The sequence below is a fragment of the Ochotona curzoniae genome, unplaced genomic scaffold (genome assembly GCF_017591425.1).
Source record: "Ochotona curzoniae isolate NIBS_2020 unplaced genomic scaffold, NIBS_Ocur_1.0 contig_4501, whole genome shotgun sequence".
In the NCBI taxonomy this organism is placed as follows: Eukaryota; Metazoa; Chordata; class Mammalia; order Lagomorpha; family Ochotonidae; genus Ochotona; species Ochotona curzoniae.
Window position 1 is genome coordinate 3,185,688 of NW_024466307.1, and position 16,634 is coordinate 3,202,321.

Sequence of the window (16,634 nt, forward strand, 5' to 3'; positions counted from 1 at the left end):
TTTGGTTAGAACAGCTGTAAATCACTAAATTGCAATGTACTTTAAATGTGAAAAGATGTTCTATATCAAATCTATTCAACTCAAAAAATCTAAACACCAGCGCCTCGCCTAGATCCCATCTAAATCAGAGATGAGGGAGGCTCCGATGTGGGTTCCGTCCAGACACAAGGTGTCCTCTGGTTGTAAGCCCGTGGAGTAGAACAAGGGGGTATGCTCTGTCCATGTGGTGATAGAAAGGGTATAGTATCCGTGCCAGAAGAGGGAAGTAGGAAGGAAGAAAAAGTAACAGATCCTAAACAAATCCAAAACACAGAATGGCAAACAACACTAATTCCCGGGCTGAATAATAATTTCCTTAGACTCTATGTCATGATGCACATGGTAGGAGCTCGGATCCCAAGACTTCTGGTCACTTCGCTCCTATGCCTTTGCTGGGCCCTTTCAGTGCTGCAGCCCTCACAGACTGGAGTGGAGAGCTCATGGTTCTCCTGGGCTGACACTGTGTTGGTGGTTCCAGGAGCCTTTGAACTTGAGGGTATCCTGCCACACAGTTCCACTGACTGTTGCCATCAAGAGGGCTCACTGGAGCACCCCCTTCTTTGTGTTAACTGTCTTGCTGGGTCCCAGGGCCCTCTGAGGCAGTCGGAGATCCCCACGGTAGTAACCACGCTACCACAGGCCTGGCCCTCGGTGGAGTCGCAGAGCTAGCATCAAGAGGGTATCAGCAAGGGGTACCGCTCAGGCTTTTTGGCGGCAGTACTTGCAGCCACAGCCAAGGTGACTGGGGATCTGTGTGAGTGATGGAATTTGGGGAAGAGCTGCCAGGTCCTGCAGGTATTCCAGGCTCTTTCCCACACCTGCCCTGCCCTGAGACCTGGAGCCCTACGTGTCTGAGATGCCTGCAGGGCGCTCTCCCTTTGGCTTCTTTCCAGCTCACCTTCGTAACAGGTGGACCTTGGCCACATTCTTCTGTCCTTTCCATGGTAGGCAGAGGATTTTCCCAGTCTTTGTGTCACATTTCTCTCTTCAATTTTGTGTCAAATCATTCGTTCTCGCCTTTTACTGTAAGCAGTTAAGAGAAGCTGGATGTTGTGCTGCTACAAGATTCCTTTTGCCAGATATCCCAGTTCAGTGCTCTGGCATTTTGCTTTCTACAGAGCCCTTGAATGTGGGGACACCATTGAGTGGAGCTAGAGACAGGGCGGAAAGGAAGAAAGTAGCCAAAGGGCAGAGTGTTTTAGATAGGATGAATAAATGATAGTCATTTGAGATGATGGATATGTTTTTCAGCCATTCAACATTGTAAACTTAGAATATCTATTTGTACTTAATTATATGGGATTCTAATTTCCCGATCTCCAATAAAATTAGATAATAGTTGTGTATCCGATAAAAAATCTACCTCTGATACAAGAAAACAAATGTGAAACTTGTCTTGGGATGCCTAGGCGGGGCATAGTTACATGGCTCAATACAACTCCTCTTCACCTCATAGGTCAGTAGAGGTGAAGAGAAGTGGTGTCCTCTAGTTGGAATCTTGGCCAAGTGTCTTGGTGGAGCCAACAATTCACTGATTGACTACAATCCATATTCACTGCTCTGTGACTGTCCCCCTCCTAGATGCCATTGGTACTGTGTGGCAGTGTGGTCTGTGTCCTTTCTGATTTTGAATTTGTGGTGTGTGAGTGCCGTTTGCCTGGGCATGCTTCGTGCCCATGACAAGGGAACTGAGTGCTTGACTCCTTCTGTGCTGAGACATCATTGAATTTCTCTTGCCAAGTAGACCCAAGTCAGGCTGCGTGTTCTCTTCCGAGTGCTGGGTATCAGTGGCTGGCAGAGACTTTCTCAGCAAGCCATTGTGGTAACCTGAGCTGTGAGCAAGTTTTGTGTTTGCATGGTTGTCTGTGACCAAGAGCACAGAGAATGCCACAAGTAAGAATGAGTGTAGGACACCCTGCCGGTTATGCCATTAATGAAGCCTGGCACCAATGTCTGGTACAACCGCTGCCATGTACCGGAGAACAGACCTCCTTCTTCACTCCATCACTTCTTGTCCTTTCTACTAGAGTCTCTTGCCTCAACTTCTTGTTGAGCACATCACAGTCTAAGGCCTTCCTTTCACCAGAAAAAAAGAAAAGAGAACACAGTATCTATTGGCTTTCTCTTTTCCACCACAACTCAAATTTCCATGATAATAATTTTTTGACATTGGTTTCTGACTAATGGCATCGTTTGCAACAAGTTGCACTCCACAGTGCAGGGTGAACGCAAGCAGCTCAGTGTATTGTTTGTTCTCATTTGTGGAATAAACCTTAATGAAATTCACAGGCCTAGGAACTGTGGTTGCCTGTGAAACTGTTTCATCCAACAATGAAATATTTGCATTGGCTGACATGGGCTACCAGCTGGCTAAACACGGCTGGCTGCTTGGAAATGCTGACATGAGCAGCCGTTGGCAGGCAATTTGTGGCAATACCAACCACGATGGTGGGGCAGTGTCCAGCAAGCAATAGGAGATAACGTAAGAGGGGAAGGAACATTTGCAAGTGCAAATGGACTTTCCAAAGAGTCATGTCACTCTTAAAAGTTCACATGCATGGCCAACGTCATGAAGCCCTGATGGAATAGTAAACTAGTCCTCAGAAGAAACAATGGTGGCCTGTTGGGGACTCAGATCCAGTGTCTGGAGAGACTGTCTTACTGCTGCTCGAGTCCCATTGGCTTAAAGCTCAGAAAATGCATTCTCAGCAGAAGTTTTCAGTCTTTTATATCTTAGCTGTCTCCCACGACAAGCCTGTAGAGTTTCATTCATAAATATACAGACACATAAATGATGGAAACACTCAATGTTTGTTTTTCCTGAAGAGGTTCTCTCTAGATGGAACTCCCAGGGTTGGAGAGTTACCAGGTTGATTTATGAGTTTGAAATCTTGGAGTGTTTCCATAAAATGAGGATTTACAGCCTATAAATATAATGACAAAAGTGTGAAGATACATTTTTGTCCTTGAAAATCCATTGGAACAAAGGGACTGTTCATAAAATTGCCAGAACTGCCATTTCCCTCTGACAGAGGCTGACCATGCCTAGGCAAAGTGGCTTTTTATGGACAATTGTTGAATGTATTCTCCCTGCTACTTGCAGGGGAAGTGCTTGCTCCTGAAAGATCCATGGTTGGAGAGAGGATATGTGTACTGGGACCTTTGACCAGTGACACAAATGAGGTATGGCAGAAAAACATCTTGGCACGTAGAGCACTTGACTTTCTTTGCCCTTTGCAGGCTAGGTTCATTACAGTCTGATTTGGCTATTTTCTCTTGGGCACTTAGCTCCATTCTTTCCTGCGTCTAGTGTACCAAATGATGCTAAGTTACCTACTGTGACTGACGGAGAGTGACAGACATGCCCTGTTTTGGCCTTGCACGATGTTAAGGGGAACACTTGGGACATTGGACTGCTCACACCTTTCTCTGTAGGCAACACATGTGTGTGAAACAGGCAGTAGGGCAGCTCTACGGAAAGCAGCCTACACTGAGTCACAGCAGGGGGTGTGGGGGGCTGGAGAGCTCTGGACCTTCTTTCAGTTTAGTTGTGAATGGAACTGACATGATTTCCAAACTCAAGATAAATGTAGTGCTTACCTTGGGATTCCAGAACAGGCAAACTTTCAGACCTACTTACTTGATTTTAGTTCTTGGACAGAATTGTGAATCCATTCAGCCCTGAATAATTCTCTTCTGTAGAAGTCGAATAACCCAGAAGGAGTGAGGGAATCCTGTGCACACTCGACATCCAGCGCCCTTGAGGATAATGCTAGGCTACGGTTAGAAACAGCTTGATATTTTGGGGAAAGCACTGAACTCTGAGTCAAAGAAACCAGGTTCTTTTCTTGGGTTCAAGTCTAAAACCACTTTGCCTTCCAACCAGGACAGTTGGAGGGTGAAAGGGGTATTGCGAACACGGGGAAGGGTCTGACCGACATGAACACGGACTTTAGGCAGTTGAAGAAAATTGCTGTGTGTGGCCGTGCTTCCAGTTCCTGTGTGTTTGGGAAAAATATTGGCTCACTTAAACACTGGAAGCTTTAGGAAGAAGTAGACCCTCATCTGAAGGGGGCGCTATGCTTAGAGAAACACGTGGGGAATGTTGCAGAGGCAGTGGTGCAGTTGGACATGCCTGTGTCTGTGTATGTTTGCAATCTGACTTGGAATTAAAGGTCTGACATTTTGAGGGCAGTGGCTTTGCTGGGATGTTCTGGAAGCCCCGGGAGCTTACAGTTCCAGGACTCTTGCTTCTTTGTGTTGGTAATTTGATGACTCCCCCATCAAGTTCTGCTCATCTGCCTCGGGCTCTTCACGTCCATTGTTGTTTTCTGTCCAGCATGGGAAGTGAGCTGAATACCTTTGGTAGCGCCCCTGCTGCCACTCTGACAGCTGTGTGCACAGTGCATACAGCCCCAGCCCTCTCAGCCATCTGCTCAGCCTGCAGTCCAGTGGCCTACACTGAGTGACCGGATGCCAGTCATTAACCAGGGCCGTCTGTTGGCTTACAAACCATGACCAAGGAGCTTCAAGGGGCAGTTCGAGGTCATACAACACAATTGCCTTTAATATACTTTAGAAACAAAGTCAGTCTCTAGATACTACCATGTGACTGCTGTGTGTGTGTGTGTGTGTGTGTGTGTGTGTGTGTGTGTGTGCACGCTTGTTAAATAACACTAATGTAAGATCCACAGGCAGGTATATGCAGGATGACTCTTGTAAAACTGATATCCTAGCTTGTTCAGAATTGCCTTAAATCATGCAGCAAACGTCCTGGGGCAGGGCAGGTTGTGTAATCACAGCAATTTTTGCCCCTTTATCATCATTGTAGAATAGGGCCGAGTGCTGAAGGAGCTTCTCCCCCAGGAACTGCTTTCCCCACACACTGGCACACATGAAGCTAGTATTCAGTTTCTTTGAAGAGAAACATGAGTGGGTTAGCGTAGTGCGCCGTGAGACTCCTGCCTCAGCAGCGGGAACCTAAAGCAACAGTCAGGATAAAGTTAGTTTACTTGATCTGTGTTTATTTCCTCAAGAGAAATGAAAACTCGAGTAGGGAGAATTTTGTCTGGATGAGTCTGTTTGTTTTCTGTGAGTCAAAGAAGATTGATGAGATCTGAGCTCAGCTGTAAGAGCAGGTGGGAAACAGCGGGTCCCAGCACAGGCAGGGCGGCAGCAGAAGGAGCAGAAAGGCAGATTATACAGAGAGAAGGAGATATGGGCCTTCCACCCTGTGGCTCACCTCCCAAGAGGTCACAATGGCCAGGGCTGAGCACGTGGAGAGCCAGGAGCTTCCTCAGGGTCTCGCGCATGGGTGCAGGGTTCCAAGGCTTCGGGCCATTCTCTGCTGCTTGCGCAGGACATGGCACGGAGCTGGATCAAAAGTGGAGCAGCCAGAACATGAACAGGTGCCATAGGCGATGCCAGTGCTGAGGTGAAGGATTAGCCCCCTGTGCCACTGTGCCAATCCCTAGATGGACTCTGATGCTCCTTGGGCAGACCAGCCCAGGCTTTTGTGAACACTTGGAGAATGAACCAGCATCTGGAAGAGTCACTGTGTGTCTATCTCTGGGTCCCTCTGCATTTCAAGTGAACGAAGAAAAACATCAAAGAATTCAGGGATATTTTTGAGATGACAAAAACTACTGTGGCAGGTAGCAAACCTGTGTGGCACCAGGGTGCTGTGATGTGGCTCTGAGGTTAGGAATTTAGTCCTTCAACACAGGTGGCGCAAATGCTGTCCAAAGACCCATTTCTAGCTTGTGTAAGGAAGCAAATTTTGCATCTACTTGAAAGTGTTTGAACATGCATGCCAGTTTTAACTTTTCCTGAATCAGATTTTAAAAATTTATTTATTTACTTGAAAAGCAGGGAAGGAAAATGGAGGAAGGAGGGAGAAGGAAGAACAGAAGGGAGAGGACGGACAGTGGGAATTAGAGGGAAGAGGAAGAGGAGGCAGCAGGGAGGGAGGAGGAAGGAGAGAAGGATAAGTCTTGTCTTCTGGTCCGGTCCCCAGATGCCTGCAGCAGCCAGGGCTGAGCCATGCCGAAGCCCAGAGCCAATGGCTTCACCCACCCAGCTGGCAAGGACTAGACTGCTGTGGCCATTACCCATTGCCTCGCACTGCCCGTGAGCAGGAAGCTGGATTGAGGTGAAGGAGTGGCAGGAACTGGAACTGGCTCTATGGTATAGATGTGGGCATTGCAATGGTGATGTTCCCTGCTGTGCCACAGTGTCTACTCCCCAAAAAACTGGTGATGGCATCCGTCTACCCAACAAGATAAGATGGCTGCATGCACAGAAGCCCTAAGTGGTGCAGCAGATCTGCAGCTTTGTGTTGCAACAAGAGCAGGCCAGCCTGCCTGAAAGGATAGAGTGTGCCTGCAGGCCAGTGTTACACACTCCCCAAAGGGCTCTCCCTTCCCAAGGGGAAGAGAAAGAAGCTTCCAGAAAGAGATGGATTCAGACATTAAGGCTGGGAAGTCGCGGTGGGCTGTGAGATTCCTCAGCTCTCTGTTTTAGGCTCTGTGTGAAGTGTAGTGTTGACCCAGCAAAGAACTGTTCTTCCAAGCGCACAGATTCTGTGCCATTTGTGTTAATTTAAGTCATTTGCAAACATTGACTTCAGGCTGTTGACATGCATGTCAAGGGACATTTGTTGTCTTTGGTTTTGTGGAGAGGAAAATGGTGTACAGCATTGTTAGGAACAGAGGTACGGGCCCGGCACGGCAGCCTAGTGGCTGAAGTCCTCACCTTGCACATATTGGGACACCAGTTCATGTCCCAGCAGCCCCGCTTTCCATCCAGCTCCCTGCCTGTGGCCTGGGAAAGCAGTCAATGACAGCCCAAAACCTTGGGACCCTGTACTTGCATGGGGCTCTGAAATCCTAGTTTCAGATCAGTGCAGCTCTGGCTGATGCAGCTGCTTGGGGAGTCAATCAGTGGACAGAAGATCTTCCTCTCTCTCTTCTATTCCTCTCTGTATATCTGCCTTTCCAATAAAAAATAAATAAATAAATCTTTTTAAAAAGAAGAATAGGGGTACAGGGCCAGTGTGTAATACAGCAGGTGCAGCTGCTGTGTCTCATCCCCACACTCCCCCAGTAACGCCCCACTGTGCCCAGCGGCCCTTTGAGAGTGTCTCTTGCCCCTCACCCATGGGAGGCATTGTGGTGTGCCAAGTGAGTCTTCAGCCAAAGCAGGTGAGGGACACGGTTTCTTAGATGAGTGGGTCCTTCTTGCTGTGGGTCTTTCACTTGCTCTTCCTGCTGCTATTGTTGCTGGAAAGATTGAGGAAAGCAGCATCCCTGGAAGGTGGTGGTTGTGGATTGAAGAGAGGACCTGATTGTGAGATGAATGGCTATATGTTTGTGCTGTAAAATCCCAGAGTGAAATTGAACACGCCCAGAAGGTGAATTAAAGGAACACCTTTAAGGCAGTGGTGTTAGGAATTGAAAAGGAAGAAGAGTCATAGGGTTTGGGGATAGGTTTGAAAAAGCGATGGTCTGGTGAGCTTTAAAAGTATGGAGGCCTTTTATCTTGTAGGACATGTAAAACCTGACCATCAGTGCAGAAGACCATAGAAATAGTGGGCAAGAATACCACATAAAATAGTGGCAACAGAAACTCATAGAAAATTAGTAAATAGGACCATAAAGAATGCAAAAACAGGGCCCGGTGGAGTGGCCTAGCAGCTAAAGTCCTCGCCCTGAACATGCTGGGATCCTATATGGGCGCCAGTTCTAACCACGGCAGCTCCACTTCCCATCCAGCTCCCTCCTTGTGGCCTGGGATGGGAAAGCAGTCGAGGACAGCCCAATACTTTGGGACCCTGCAACCACATGGGAGACCCAGAAGGACGTTCCTGGCACCTGGCTTTGGATCGGCACAGCACCGGCCATTGAGCTCACTTGGGGAGTGAATCATCGGACGAGAGATCTTCCTCTCTGTCTCTCCTCCTCTCTGTTAATCTGACTTTGTAATAAAAGTAAATAAATTTTTTAAAAAAAAAAACAATGCAAAAACAATGACTCCTGAACACTTCAAAACAATCTTCAGCTACACTGAGTAACTAATGATGTATGTTATTAGTCATCTCTTGCCGTAAGCATGGGATCAATAGCTCTCTTCCCTAGGTCTGTGAGCTCTGAACTCCAAGGTGCCTGGGAGAGAAGGGCCTTGCCCGTGGCCCCACAGTGCTGCGGTGTCCATTCCTTCTCCCTCCTAACAGGGTGTGTGCTGCTCTTCTGGCTCCCCTGGCTTTCCTCCAAGACGTCTGCCTAACTCCACTTGCTGCTTGAAGCGATCCCTTCTACTGGAAGCCTTTGTGGACTTCGTATTGTTGCCTGATGAAGTACAGGCCACACTTTCACCCCTCCAGCCTAAACCACCAGCCACCTTCCCCACACATCTCACTTGGTGAGAATACCGCACGCTAGTCTGTTTCCAACTGAACGTCTGGCTGCGTCCCTTTCTCATGGCTTCCTGCTTGGTTTGGCTGTTCTTTCCTCTCTCCTGTTTCTTTGTTTATTCTGTGTTAAAACAGGACTCAATTTGAGGGCATCTGATGACTCCATTTCCCAGGCCTTCAATCAGATCCCCCCCACACACGCTTCATCTGTGTGTTTGCTGGGCTTTTCTTTTTTAACCTCTTTTGGAACCCAACTTAACAAATGTGAAGACTAAGGGGCTTGGTCAGAGTTGGTGCGCTAATTAGTCCATCCCTGTACATGTTAGTGGAAACGGATGTTTCCTGCTGCCAACCGTTGGCACTTGGGTAATTCTTTAGAGAACCACAGAGCTTAAAGAGTGTAAAGCTGTGCTGTTCGTGGAAGCTGGTGAGAGAATGGCTTGCGGTTCACAAGATCAAAAGCTCACGTGCTGTGTTTTGTAAAAACCAAGAGCAAAGCCAATCTAACTGGGCCGCTCTGCACTCTCCCAAAGGCCCGTGCATCCGGGCAGACATTTGTACATTTGGAGAGCAGAACGGAGTCAGGGAAAAAGAGATTTCTGTTCACTGCCTTTGTTGTGTTAAGAGACAAAATCTGCTGAAACTACAGCAATCATGCAGATCTTGGCATCTGCAATCCGTAACAGGTTTCAGATTTCTAAGAATGACTTGAGAAATCACATGTCAGCTGGGGCTTCGGGGGAGGCGGAACACTGATGTAGAACAGCGTAGATGTGCTTTTCACGTTCTGTGAAAAAAATATGGAAAACGCTAATCAAAACGGCCATGATCCTCATCCTGCATTTTCTGTTAAGGACGGCGATTAAGCTCAGTGTCTGTCAGAGATGTGAGCAAAGCCAACGAGCTGGAAAATCAGCTCGGCAAGTGGCAAACATGCCAAGGGTGTGGATGAGACAGTGGGAACACGATACTGTCCCTGCACTGGCAAACTCAGATCTGTTATATTTGAAGTTTACAACACCCTGAAACACAGATGTGGTTTAACAGACCTAATTAGCATGGGCAAGCTGGTGCTGAAAACAGATACCTCTGATTTCATCTAGGCTCATCCCACATGTCTCACTAGTGACAAAAAGAGCTTTCTAGAATAGCAGCATGGCTTGCTCAGGCGAGCAGCCCGGGGACAGCAGCAACAGCGAGAACCTGGGTCTGTGGAGCTTTAGCTGTTTCACGTTGCCTCCTGCTCCTTGTGGCTCCTCTCCCCTCAGCTTCTCAGGTACTGGGAGCCTAGCAGCCTGCAGATGTACTGGGCTCACAGAACTGTTAGGGGCCGTTGGACCATGGTCCACATTGTCCTTTGTCTCTGTGCTTCTCGACCTGGTGCTTTCTGTCAGGGTCAGTCAGGTCATCTGTGATGTACCTGACTGAACTGCTGGACTTACAACAGAAACATAAATAGGAGGACATCCTTGTGTTGTACGTTCTGAAAATGTCCGTATGTGTATTTGTGTAAGTTGTATGTCATTTATGGGTTCACGTAAAGGCCATTTGTTTAATTTCTTTCTGTTTGTGAAGGTCAGGACATGGTATTTTCCAAAATTGGTAACGGTTGGGCCTGTCTGGGAAGAGACACCAGTCCCTGCTCAGCCCAGTAGCTCTGGGACGCTGGATGAAGGCGCACGACATGGACAGGGAAATGGAAGTGAGACTGTGATCAGCCAGAACCTTGGGGCTTTCAAGGTAAACATGCACAGAGCCTTAAAGCTTCTGAGAAGACAATTTCCCATTGTGCTTGTGAGATTGTCGTAACACTGGGACAGGTCTGCGCCATGCGTGCTTTCATTCCTGTACAAGCACACAGCACTTGATTAGGCCTTCTTGCCAAACACACACACCTGTCTATACAGCTGATTACAAGTGGCAAAATAGCAGATACTGAAAAAGAAATCTACCTGCAAAAGTACCCTAGTATTTAGCAGCTCAGTAAGGGTTGGGTGGAAATGGGAAACAAAATGTAAGGCCATGTCTGCCTGCTGACGTGACCCCTGGAGTCAGCAAGGGACCCATCTTGCACCCTGATGCTTGGGGTGGTCGGGGGCAGGGCTGGCCACAAAGAGGCCATTTTGTTATGGGACATACCTGACTCTCCTGAAGACACTGGTCTGTGCCAGTAGCAGTTGTTAGCCAAGGTATGTCCATTTTTTTAAGTCTTCCCTATAGCTCTCATCTCTGTATTCAGAAATACCCGTTTCTCCCTTTTCTTTGTGCCTTTATTCCCTGCAGTGGGAGCCAAATGGCAAACTCCATGTCCAGGATCTCCCCGGGCACTGACTTCCAGCAGGCTTGGATTCAAGAGGGTGTGGCTCATATTCATGTCTCTTGGAAACTGGGTTAGAAATGTGACCTCATGCTGGAAAGTCTGTGGCTCCCAGGGAGGGGGAGCTGTGGAAATCTGGGGATGGCACCTCGCCATGTGGCTGGCTGCACTCCATTGGCTCCAAGGGTTCCCCGGCAAGCCACGCTAGAGGGCAGGCTAACCCAGAGCTTTGTGTTGCCTTCCCATGAGAGCATAATCCATCGACTTTGACCTGAAGCATTATAGAGATTAAATCCTGTGGAGTGAATGCATGCCTGACCCTGATTCATTATCACGGAGGGAGACTGGGCCCAGATGGCATTTAACTTTGTACTCGGAACATCTAATGTATTAAATGCTTAATTTTGATGGAGTTTAAGGAAGACGAAAACCCCCAAATGCTTGGGGAAGTAATGGATGACATAAGCTGATGACAGCTGTGCTATGGAGAACCAAGCTTCGCCATGTGAATTTGGTAGTGAGCAGAAGCATACAGCAACCCCCTCCAGTGGAGCAGAAAATCTCAGATGTCCTCAGACTGGGGCCTGTGATGCCAAAGGGTGCTTAACACAGTGCTTCGTAATTCCTCCTGTTTCAAATCATGGAATCTCATTTGCTTTTCTCTTGCGAAACCCTGAGGCAGTCCAGGGATCATTGAAGACAAGCTGTGTACAAGTAGCTTGTCTCAGAGAGAAACCTCGCATTGTTCTGGCAGAGTCCGTTACCCCTCCTTCCCCCAGCATCATCAGACTCTTTGATGACTTTCAGATATGAGATAGAGTGGAGTCAGGCGTCGGATTTTCAGCCTGATCGCAGGGGTGTCGGTACTGACACAAAACACTTCTTCCCACTATTCTTTTAAATTACACAAGGAATGGGTGTGTCTGTGAGGACTCTCCAAAGAAACAGAACGGGCCGGGTGTATGTGTAAATTTATGATGAGGAATTGGTGGTTACAGCTGTGGATGCCAAGAAGTCAGAAGGTCTGCAGTCCGTGGGTTGGAGGCTCAGGGACTGGGGGGTGTTACAGTCTGTGCAGGCTAGAGACGGGGGAAGGCGTGTGTCCAGCTCCAGATCAGCGTCTCCCCGGGTCAGCCTTCCACTCTTCAGGTCTTCAAGCAGTTGGAGGAAGCCCTCCCATAGTGGCAGGGCCACCTGCTTTACTCTTTCTGCCAATTTGTGTGAACAATCTCTTTCAGAACCTACCTGTCTTCCCCCTCCCCTACACCCCAACACCCTCAAAATAATGTTGAGTGATGTATCTGCGCAGGTGCTCCGTGGCCAGTACAGCTGGTGAAGTTAGTCCTCACATGAGTATCTGGCTTTGTATTTCCGTCACACTCTAGAGATGATGCCTTGGGAGCACCGTCACTTTCAGACCTCACTGCAAACTTGTAAGCTGAGAAAAGGCCATTGTAATAAACAGTAAACAACATCACAGGCGGGCATGCTGCTCATCGGTAATTAATACGGTGTGCAGTGCTCTCCATGCTTATTTTATGGGAAAAAAACCCACCTAGAATTTGTGCCTTCAGTCCCACGCAATGTGTGTCAGCTCTTCCAAGTTTGGGGCACAGGGCTCTGGAACTGTGTTTCAGCCTTCAACCCATATAATAGTTAACAATAGCAACCAACTTTCTGAAAGATCTAAGTTCTGAACGCAGCAGTGGCATTTGCTTGGTCGAACAGATTGTGTGTGACAATGGACAGAGCCCCTCAGCAGCTTTGGTACATTAGCACGGCTGTAACGTGAGCGCAGTCACGGCAGATGCTCAAGACAGGAGAGAAAGAAATGGAACAAAGGAAATCAAGGCAGTGAACAGTCACAGGGCTACAGGAATGTGACCGGCTCACAGGTGTCTCCCCTGCAGACGGCGCGGTCCTGTCAAGGGCTTTCTTTTGTGGTCACTTTTCCTCAGAGTGTCCTCCCTGTATGGGAAACGTGTGGGGGACACACGGACCCTTATGTTTGCCAGGTGGTTTTGTTTCATGAGCCCTGGGAGGCCAAGCAAGGAAAGAAACAGGAGGAGTTCGTCCTGCAGAAGGTCTCTTCATGACTCCTTGAGTGCACAGTACCCCTGGGGACAGGACATACTGCCTTCCTCCATCCTGTCAGAGTTCCGTGCAGTCACATTTCCCGTAGTATTTGTTCCTTTGGAAAGCAGATTTATGGAGAGACGGGGGAGGGGGGCATTATCCATCCACTGGTTCATTCCCCACGTGGCTGGGCCAGGCCAGGCCAGGCATTCCCCACAGGAATCCCCGCGTGAGTGGCAGGCCCGGCTCTTGGATGGTTTTCCACTGCTTTCCCCAGGTGCATCAGCAGGGGCTGGATCAGAAGCGGGGGCGCTGGGAGGCAGAAGGCATTCCACGCAGTGTGGGAAGCTGGTGTCGTTGCAGTGCCTTAGCCGCTGTGCCGCAGTGCTGACACTGAGTCCCACTGTAGACACACTCAGTGTGGCACGCAGCACGAGCTGCAAGGTAGTTTTTTCTTTCCTCTTCTTTGTCTTTCTTTTTTGACTAATCCCAGTGTCAGTGCAAATTGCCAGAATAGCACCTGATCCGTAGTTGCCTTTCCATCTCATGTATTTTTGCAGTGTGTCTTTATAATTGTTTTTCTGTGTGTTGGCATGGCTGATTATGAGTGAGACAAAGGCTGTGGCCACACTCTGCATCTCTGAGAGGCAATGAGAGCAAGCGCATCGCTGCTGCTGGTGTGCGGTAGGGCCGAGAGATGGCCAAGTCAGAGCAGAGTGAACTGAAGAGGTGCAGAGTGCTGTCTTGTGCAAGGGCATGAATCCCAGCAGCTGCACAGATTGAAGAACAGCAGAAAGGCCTGCACTGCTGGCACAGACGCTGTTAACTGAATTATGAAAATTGTCACTAAACCGGAATCAAGTCAGCTTTTTTGTAATTTGCATTCCTAACGTGCTATTATACCCTCACAGCTTTTTTTTTTTCAACACACAGATGTGAGTGACATGTATGGTGTCATGAATAATTCAGATCTCTGCCGCGCCATCTTACCGCTGGCTTCTATTGTTTCCCGGCTCAGGAAGATGGCCCTCGGTTATAGCCGGACCTGCTTGCAGTATCATTGCTGACAGCAATCTGCCGAATGATCACTATAATTACAAGTGATCGTTCTTACAGACTCCACGTTACGTGGTCTTCAAATGGCAAGGCAGTTGGGCATTTCACTGAACGTTGGTGCACGTGAGCCCCTGGGGGGCAGTTGCTTGTTGGTACTCTTGGGCAGGGTTACTGCTGGCATCACACCTTTCTTTAGAAGTAGTGCTTGGGGCTCGGTTGCCCTTTGGTTTGAATGATGAGCTTGGAGCATTGGTGCCACACCTGAGCGCATCGAAGGACTGCCTTTGTGGCCAGAACACACTGCTTCATTTCGTTAGCTCGTGTCCCCCACTGCTCCCCCCACCCTTTTTTTTTTTTTTAATGAAAGGGTCAGTGGCAATTCCATGGCTCACTGATGGGCTGGCCTGTGAACTGAATGCCCAGGATGTGTTAAGGAATGCCAGCTGCTTGCTCTCGTCCGCCACACAACATGAATTTTGGACATACTAGTGGCCAACTGCAGTGAGTCCTTGTGAGTCATGGAAAGTGCACAACACTGGGCGTGGTGTGGATGTCCAGCTTTTTGTTGGAAAGGACCTTCTTGCAATCCAAACCCAGGAAGCAAGGACATGGGTCCTGGTTCTGGGTCTACATGGGCTTTACCAGTTACCTCAGGGGAAGGAGGAAAGAAAGAAAACACCTTTGATGGAATATTTGCTGGGGACAAAAATTGAACATAAGTGCATCATTTGATGCACATAGCAGTTGCACTTGGTGTTTTAGCTGCCTGTGACCCATGGCAGTTCTGAATTCCAGCAAGATTGTGTCGTCTGTGGCACACCAGGAGCACAGCAACTCAAGGGGCGTGACCTTTGTGACGGACCTGGGCCTGGACCCTGCGTCAGGTGGACTCAGCTGTCCTGGCTCTGTCACTTCCTGGCTGTGTGGCCTAAGCCACACTAAGCAACTCCTTGTTTTTAAAATTAGAATAATTATACTTCTGTCCTAAGACTATTAACTATTCAAATCTGTAACTCCACTGTTTCAATGGGCCAACCTGGGGCTTTTGGAGCCTGAGAAGGTCTGCCCACTTGTGTGTGTCATCGGATAAGCGCAGCTGGCTGCTGCTCCCGTCTTGCTCTGTGCTGAGCTGGTGGGCTGGTGAGGGGATGGGGCAGTGGTGCATCTGCACATTGTGTTGGTTGCCTGTGGGGTTTGAGTCCCTGTGGACAACGTAAACTTCGAAACAGCTGCCCGTGATATTTTCATTTCTTCTGAGTGCTGTGTCTCTAAATCATGCATCTGAAAACAAAATACTCTACAAACTCTATTTGTTTATGCTTACCCTCTCTTGGAATTGTTTATCAACATATTGGTGCAGATTAGAAATGGTTTTATTTTGTGTTGCTTTCAGTGTGAAGTTGTATAATCTATTTTTACATAGAAAAATGGTATTACTGAGACCCGTGAGTGCTGCTTCAGCCCACCAGTCACACTTTTATGGTATCATAAATCTCCCTCTTGCATGTCTTCAGTATTGTTGCTAGCAACAGACATGATCTTGAGGAGCACGCTACCATTTTTAATACCCACAGGTGTTCTATTCCTCTACCCCTTCATGCCTACATTCATTGCCACCCTAAACCAGTACTGAAATAAATGCATATTAATTTTTAGTGTTGTTTATTTTATTTCTGCAGGTGCATATTAATTTTGGAGTCCGGTTAAGCCTGTCTAGACCTGACATGCCACCAGATCTCTTAAGCACACATTTAATTTTTTTATTGTTTTTGTTTCATTCTTTATTATCAAAATTAATGAATGTAGTTTTTATAAAGCTTATTACTTACTTACCCTGAAGACTGAATTTGAATGTGCTGTTCTGGTCTGCTGAGTAAATGGAGATTTAATTACAGATATTTAATTGCTTATTACGAACTTGATGGAGTGAAACTGAATAAGCCCTTCATCCCCATTTTCCAACTTTAAATCCACTCCCTGGCTCGCCAGGCCAGCTGCTGTGCTATGCAACTCTCACCCCCAAGCTGGGACCGGGTCTGAAAGTGACATACATTTGAAAGTAACCTGAGGACAGTTCTAGCTTTCTAGAAGTATAACAAGGAAGAATTGTCTATTTATTTATTTTGGAAGACAAGAAATAAGGTTAAGCTCAGGAGAAATGATTCTGTGTGCTGAGAAGGGTACCCTTCATAGCTGGGGTTTGGGGCTCAGAAACCCAACTCCGAGATTCAGATGCACTGTGGATGAGTGAGCCGTTAACTGTAGGCATGCAAACCCTCCTGACAATCCAGTTTCCAGTGAGGTAGGATGGAGGACTCAGTGGTGCTGGAACACATGGCAGTGAGCCATGGGTTCAAGGGTAGCTAGGGTTCACTTTCGTGATCACTTTTTGCTAAAGTGTTGTAAAAAATCTGTATTTAATATGGGCTGATTGAACCTAATTTTCATCAAAAACTCTTTGCCCTGGAAACATGCCTACTCTGCGGTAGGAACTAAACTCCAAATGTTTGTGTGATGCTGCTAGCTGATCAGTGCTTTAATTCAAGGGGTTTTGTGATGAAGTTGTCACTTCAAATGAGCGTGAGTATTCATATTTGAATTCCAAATTGAGGCTTATCTTTGTGTTGACTTGAGAACAGTAAGTTTGGAAAACGGCTGCTTTCAGCAAAACTGGTTCAGTGTGACTCCCAGTACAGGGCCGGAGATGGAGCCAATTCAGAGCTGCTGCCCATGACC

General features: G+C 47.7%; 1 long non-coding RNA gene across 1 annotated transcript in view; it reads left to right on the forward strand.

Moving 5' to 3' along the window:
• LOC121160304 overlaps positions 1-16,634 on the forward strand; it is a 100,143-nt gene that overhangs the window by 59,645 nt on the left and 23,864 nt on the right. The window lies entirely within an intron of this gene.